This window comes from Palaemon carinicauda, chromosome 30 (genome assembly GCF_036898095.1).
Source record: "Palaemon carinicauda isolate YSFRI2023 chromosome 30, ASM3689809v2, whole genome shotgun sequence".
Taxonomy (NCBI): Eukaryota; Metazoa; Arthropoda; class Malacostraca; order Decapoda; family Palaemonidae; genus Palaemon; species Palaemon carinicauda.
The window spans coordinates 66,012,663-66,018,741 of NC_090754.1; the positions used below are offsets into that span (position 1 = coordinate 66,012,663).

Genomic DNA, 6,079 nt, shown 5'->3' on the forward strand with positions numbered 1-6,079 from the left:
AGAGATAGGGAATGTGAGCTGTGGAAAACAGGAAGATGATATGAAAATAAAAAGAGTAGGAACAAGTTGCAGTAACCACAAAGTAATATTTTAAATGGAAGATGTTTACATAATGAGAGGATGATCAAGAGAAGCTAGGACTTCTTACAATACCTCTCAAAAATAGGAAAATACAATAAAAGGAAAAAGGAAAAATATAAACTGAGCTCAGGATGTGCCATTGCAAAGACAATACCTCTGATATCAACCTGAATCACAAGAAGGGAAACCTTGAGCTGAGTAAAATCAAAGTAGTTAGACACTATGATGGAACAGATGAAATGTAAAAGGCCAATCACAATGCAGCTGAGGCCAGGGTGATGAAGTTATAAACCAAGAATATCATTTGCATTGTGTTGCACAATGGAGATTTAAAAACAAATTTAAGAACAAAATTTTGGAGTTTAACTATATTGCAGTTCAAAATCACAAATTTGAAAAATAATTTGTAATTATCCAAACTTTACAAATTCAGAAAATGACTACAGAAAAGCTAGAACTGCCTTTATAAATACTGGCAGGTGGAGAGGAAGCCCTGCCCCAGCGTCAGTCAGCAAGACTAGCTTTCTTACCTTTAAGCTTGGGACTCAAGGGATGGTTGAAAAAGGAAGAGTAACTTAAAAGACAGGTTTGTATAATTAGGAAAATTCAAAATAATTAAAAAATTTGTCACTTGTTCCTACAAGAATACAAACCATCATCATTAAATAGGAGACTTATCCTTGAGTGTGAGGAAGTCCCTATGACCCAAATTACTGGCTGATTAAACTTTCCCATGAATTGTAAGAGCATCTTCTTAAGCACTAGATTAGCTAGAGCACCAGCTATTCGTTGAGATACTACCGCTAGAGAGTTATTGGGTCTTTTGGCTGGCCACACAGAACTCCATTGGATCCCTCTCTCTGGTTACAGCTTATTTTCTTTTGTCTACACATACACCAAATAATCTGGATTATTCTTTCAACATTCTCCTTTGTCCTCATACACCTGACAACACTGAGATTACCGAACAATTGTTCTACACTCAAGGGGTTAACTACAGCACAGTTATTGTTCAGTGGCTACTTTCCACTGGTAAGCTATGGTAAGCAACTCTTCTACAAGGGCACCCCAAAATCAAACCATTGTTCTCCAGTCTTGGGTAGTTCCATAGCTTCTGTACTATGGTCTTCCATTGTCTTGGAATTGAGTTCTCTTGCTTGAGGGTACACTCAGGCACACTATTCTATCTTGTCTCTCTTCCTCTTGTTTTCTTTCAAGTTTTATAGTTTATTTTTATAGTTTATATGTGAAGGATCTATTTTAAAGTTTCTACTGTTCTTAAACTTTTTTATATTAATTGTTTATTATTGTTCTTACAGTTTATTTATTTCCTTGTTTCCTTTCATCATTGGGCTATTTTTCCCTGTTAAGAGTCCTTGGGCTTAAAGCATCCTGCTTTTCCTACTAGGGTTGTAGCTTAGTTAGTAATAATATAATTATCATAATAATAATAATAATAATATTAATAACAATAATAATTATAATAATACAGGAGCAAAGGTGATGACTCCCACCAACCTCTTGTTGTTCTGTGCAAAGGGATGCCACTATTGTATTTTAGGCTCATGCTAAGAATAAATAGGTCTGAACACATTCATAGTTATTATGAGAAATAGGTTTGAATATATTCTATGCAACCTTCCCCTCTTCTGTAAGGATGGGGAGATACTTATTACCAGATCCTCCAGTAAAGAAATGTTGCTCGCTTATGAAGCTCATCTGCACCTGATGTTCTGTTCAGCTCATAGCAGTCACGACTGCTGCAACCAAGAGAGAGGAAAAAAAGAAGAGTAAAAGAGTAGACATTCTACCTTTCATCCTTGACTTTTATCAAAACTGCTATCATAGACGAGATACATCTTGTCTCATGAGAGACAAAGGCAGGCTGCATGACCTGTTGGGCTTGCACCACAAGACCAAGGGTGAAGGTACCCCAGGACTTGCTAGTATACTCTCACAGGTTGTGGAAAGTGTAGGTTATCTGGCATTAGCAGACTCAACTGACCTCAGAGGTACCAGTCGCAGAACGAGATATGTCGGCTATGCTCCATAACGGCACAAGGAGGAGGGAGTGTGAATGATATGCATAGCACAAACAATTCCCCTTTTGGCTTATCATACAGAGCTATATAGATGAGGTCCTGGTAGGACCGTTCACCTGCAACTGATGAAACTGCAATGGCTCTAACACCAGACTCCCGATCATTAACCAACTCAGAAGGTATGGTTCAGCAGGCGAGTTCCGCATGGCATAGAGTATGCACCAGGGTAAGGAACAATCCTCCATATTGTAATAGGAACAAGAATGGTGGACACATACACTCCCACCTTCCCCTGGCCTACAGTGCTGATGTTCGGTATGAGTTAAGACCGCTCACCTGCTCCCAGTACAACAGCAGTAATTGTAACACAGACTTGCAATCACTTGACTGATGCCTAAAGTACGAGTCAGCAGGTGACTGGGGGTATTGTCGCAAGGGGAGCATTAGGAGCTCTCACAAGTTACACTTCAACTTTGTTGTCTTCCTGATCAGGGAATGAGAACAACACTCAAAAAAGGGGAGAGGGATTGCCCCTTCACAAAAGGACACATCTCAATGGATTTTGAAAGTTGTATCCTACTAGGAACCAAATCCATCTCACCATATGCTTACCTTTCAGATGGGCTTCTGCTTACAAACGAGAAGGCTCATAAAAATATACACCAATATTTATCACAAACAAATGTAGGAAAGATCCAACAGGAAAGATGAAGTCCACAGCAGTCAAAGACAGAATTGGCTATTCTGTAACAGGCAGGTAGGCAAAGCTTCTGCCTCGTGCCACTCGTCATTAACATACAACCGTACAATACCTAGTTAACAAACCAATGGCTGTTCCAGGCCACTGAAGACATGTCCTTATTCTAATGGACGAAAAGTTTGTTTAAGAGTTGGAACCACTCTTCCTTCTTGACGATTTAACATTTAACCTCTTCTTGGACCAATTTTCCCTCTCACTTTTCATGAAGAAATCCTTCACGGAAAGTCTAGCAATTTGATTCAGTGATTCGTATGATCTAGTTTATGATAATCCTTGTATAAATCTTTGGTATGGACATCTTTATTACTTATAAATGAGAGAGAGAGAGAGAGAGAGAGAGAGAGAGAGAGAGAGAGAGAGAGAGAGAGAGAGAGAGAGAGAGAGAGAGAGACTCACAATGATGTCTATGTAGAGTGATGGCTTATCACCCTTGCATACAAAAGTAAAACTAAACTTGCAATAAACCATAGGTCAAGTGCTACCAAGGATAATTCATACAAAAATCCAAAGTGCCAACATAATGAGGGTTATTTACAAAAGATAATACAACCAGACCACCAGGCTAATGTGGAGAGTGATAAAACTACATCCTTCAAAGTAGGCGAAATTAGTTAATTCCGGATTAAAGTTTTACAAATGTGTATATGTATACATCATATCTCCATACAGTAAACACAAATAAACATACATGACTACACAAGAGGAATAAATATTAAAATTCAAATACAGTACACATGCAAATATAATACCAAATGACATTCCATTTAATGGGTAAATCCAACTGAACCAACTATCTACTAAGTTGATGAATCTGTAACTCATGACTTCCATAATCACTAGTCTAACACTGAACTCATCCGAGGCCAAATGAAGAGAAAGGGGTCTAGTCCTTTATGTTTGGTAAACTTGTAGGGAGTAATGCATGCTGTTAACAATATTGAAGGTTCCCTGCTATGACTCTATGGCCTAAACCTGAATTTCGTATGCCTTATTCTGTGTACAGTAATTTTCTTCTGTTCCTTTTACTCTCTTTTACTGTCTTTCTAGTTAGCTGTACAAACTTTCCAACTTTCCCTGCTCTATTATCTTAATATTACAAACAAATTCTTGAAGGGAGAGAAATGACTTTATAATTGTGATTTAGAGGCCTCAGTAAACTACTAATTAATAATGATAATGATGATAATCAAAAGCATAATATAATAATAATAATATATGTTTAATACTGGACATTGCTGTGTGAAAAGGTAACATACATTACAGTACAGTATATGTTATAGTGAAATGCAATGTTGTACTATGCGGAGAGGGAAGTGCCGTGAAGCGAGCCAAGTGCAAAGGAGTGCGGGCTGTTTGAAATCGTCGCGCTGGGAGAGTATTTCATGGCAATATTTGATTTTTCATTTAATAGGTTATGCGGAATTGTTGGAATGGTAAATATTGCAAATTATTCTAAATATCCTAAAAAAATCTGCAATTCACTTGAACATATGTATCTGAAAGCCACATTAAAACAAGAATCTATTTAATACAAAAGTAAAATCTACACTATCAAAATGATTTTCATAGCCCTGTGTGAAGAGTCTCATAATTCTACCACCAAGTCTAGTACTGAGTAATAACATATATGAAATAAAATACTTCTTAAAAATATTAACTGTATCCACCAATAATAGTTTACATACAATATTATATAATACTTTAATACTATATTACTGAAGTACAGTATGCTATAATGTTTTAAAAAAGTTAAACACATGTCTATTCTCTCTGCTCCAGGATACCAGCCAATAAAGTATCGTACATTAAATTTATGAGTGGCTGACAGTGTACTGTTTGCAAATCAAGTATTCTATGATTTTATATAATACAGATACCCATTAGACACACATACCAATGTCTTTGTATATGTTAGTTTTCATGTTAATAATGAAAAATAATTGTTGAAATCTTAAGGAATTCTGGAGAATAGAAGCACAAAAATCTCAGGATTACTAATTAAGGAGAGAAACCATCTTAAAACAATGCAATCATATGCTTTTTGGATTCAGGGATATAAATACTTTATCACAGTTTAGGAGCCTACATGGATAACCATGACTGAAAGCTATTTGCCATGTAAACCAAATTAATGGGTATTAAGTTCAACAAAGAGATCTTTAAAGTTAATTTAATATTTCACCTATCAAAAGTCATGTTGATGTTTTAATAAATAAATGCCGTACAAAGGCTTATGCAAACATCAAATACATACACTATAACAGTTACAGCTGCTGTTTATGCTATGTATATTCATTAAAATAATTCACTTTTACAACAGATTACAGTACCTCTGTATTTTTATGATTCACCACCTACGTTGTCCTTGTACATTCAAGTATTGTAAGGTCAAACTTCTTCAATTCATAACCAGAAGCCTTATAAATGTATCATTTACACACAGTCATATCTAAAATATTAAGCAAAGATATTGTCCTACTTGAATTTTGATATAATTTACAAAAAAAAATTATTATACAGTATGGTCCTGAAATGTGTTTGTATCAAGCGATTCCCCTTCTATGGAGTCGCTAATTCTCAAAAACAGATTCTCTGGATCTGTTTGTCACGCACCACAAAACGTATCAGATCTATAGTCTTTTCAAGTATTGATAGGCTAGCGTAAGCCTAAATACAGTAACTGATAATAAACGTAACCAAACCATATTTACCTTACATATTATGGACATGACTTCATAATAAATAGCATGTTTGAGGAAAAATATATCAACAGGTAAATAAACTTTTATCTATGAGAGTCCACCTCAGAAAATGTAAACATTGAGGTGTGGTTGTAGTCTTGGCAACCTTTATCTTTACCTTCTCTAAACTTTCGATCATTTTAATGGTAGTGTTAAAGATGGTAGTAATAACATTTAGATCTACTTAATTTTAATTTTTCTTTAAAAATCCATCACGATTCAAGTTATCCTGATACCATCGATGTCAAAATGCCAAAAAGACTTTAAATCAATCAATCAATCTCCAATCTCGCACCATCTCTGTCACATCGAATGTTCTAGCGGCAGCGCAATTTTTTTTATTACTGGGCTCCTTGTATAACATCTAATTTAAAACTAGTCTAGCACTTTCTTCTTTTTGGCAGTGGTTCCATAATCGATGTGGCTACAAATAGATACAAAATTACACCAACTTA

The 6,079-nt window shown here is 35.6% G+C and overlaps 1 long non-coding RNA gene across 1 annotated transcript in view; it reads right to left on the minus strand.

The window, feature by feature from the left end:
- Positions 1–3,201: 3,201 nt before the first annotated feature.
- LOC137623233 (uncharacterized) overlaps positions 3,202–6,079 on the minus strand; it is an 80,976-nt gene continuing 78,098 nt past the window's right edge. Inside the window, exon 4 of the long non-coding RNA XR_011040572.1 lies at positions 3,202–6,048. This is a non-coding gene — a long non-coding RNA (uncharacterized lncRNA). The remainder of the gene's footprint in view (positions 6,049–6,079) is intronic.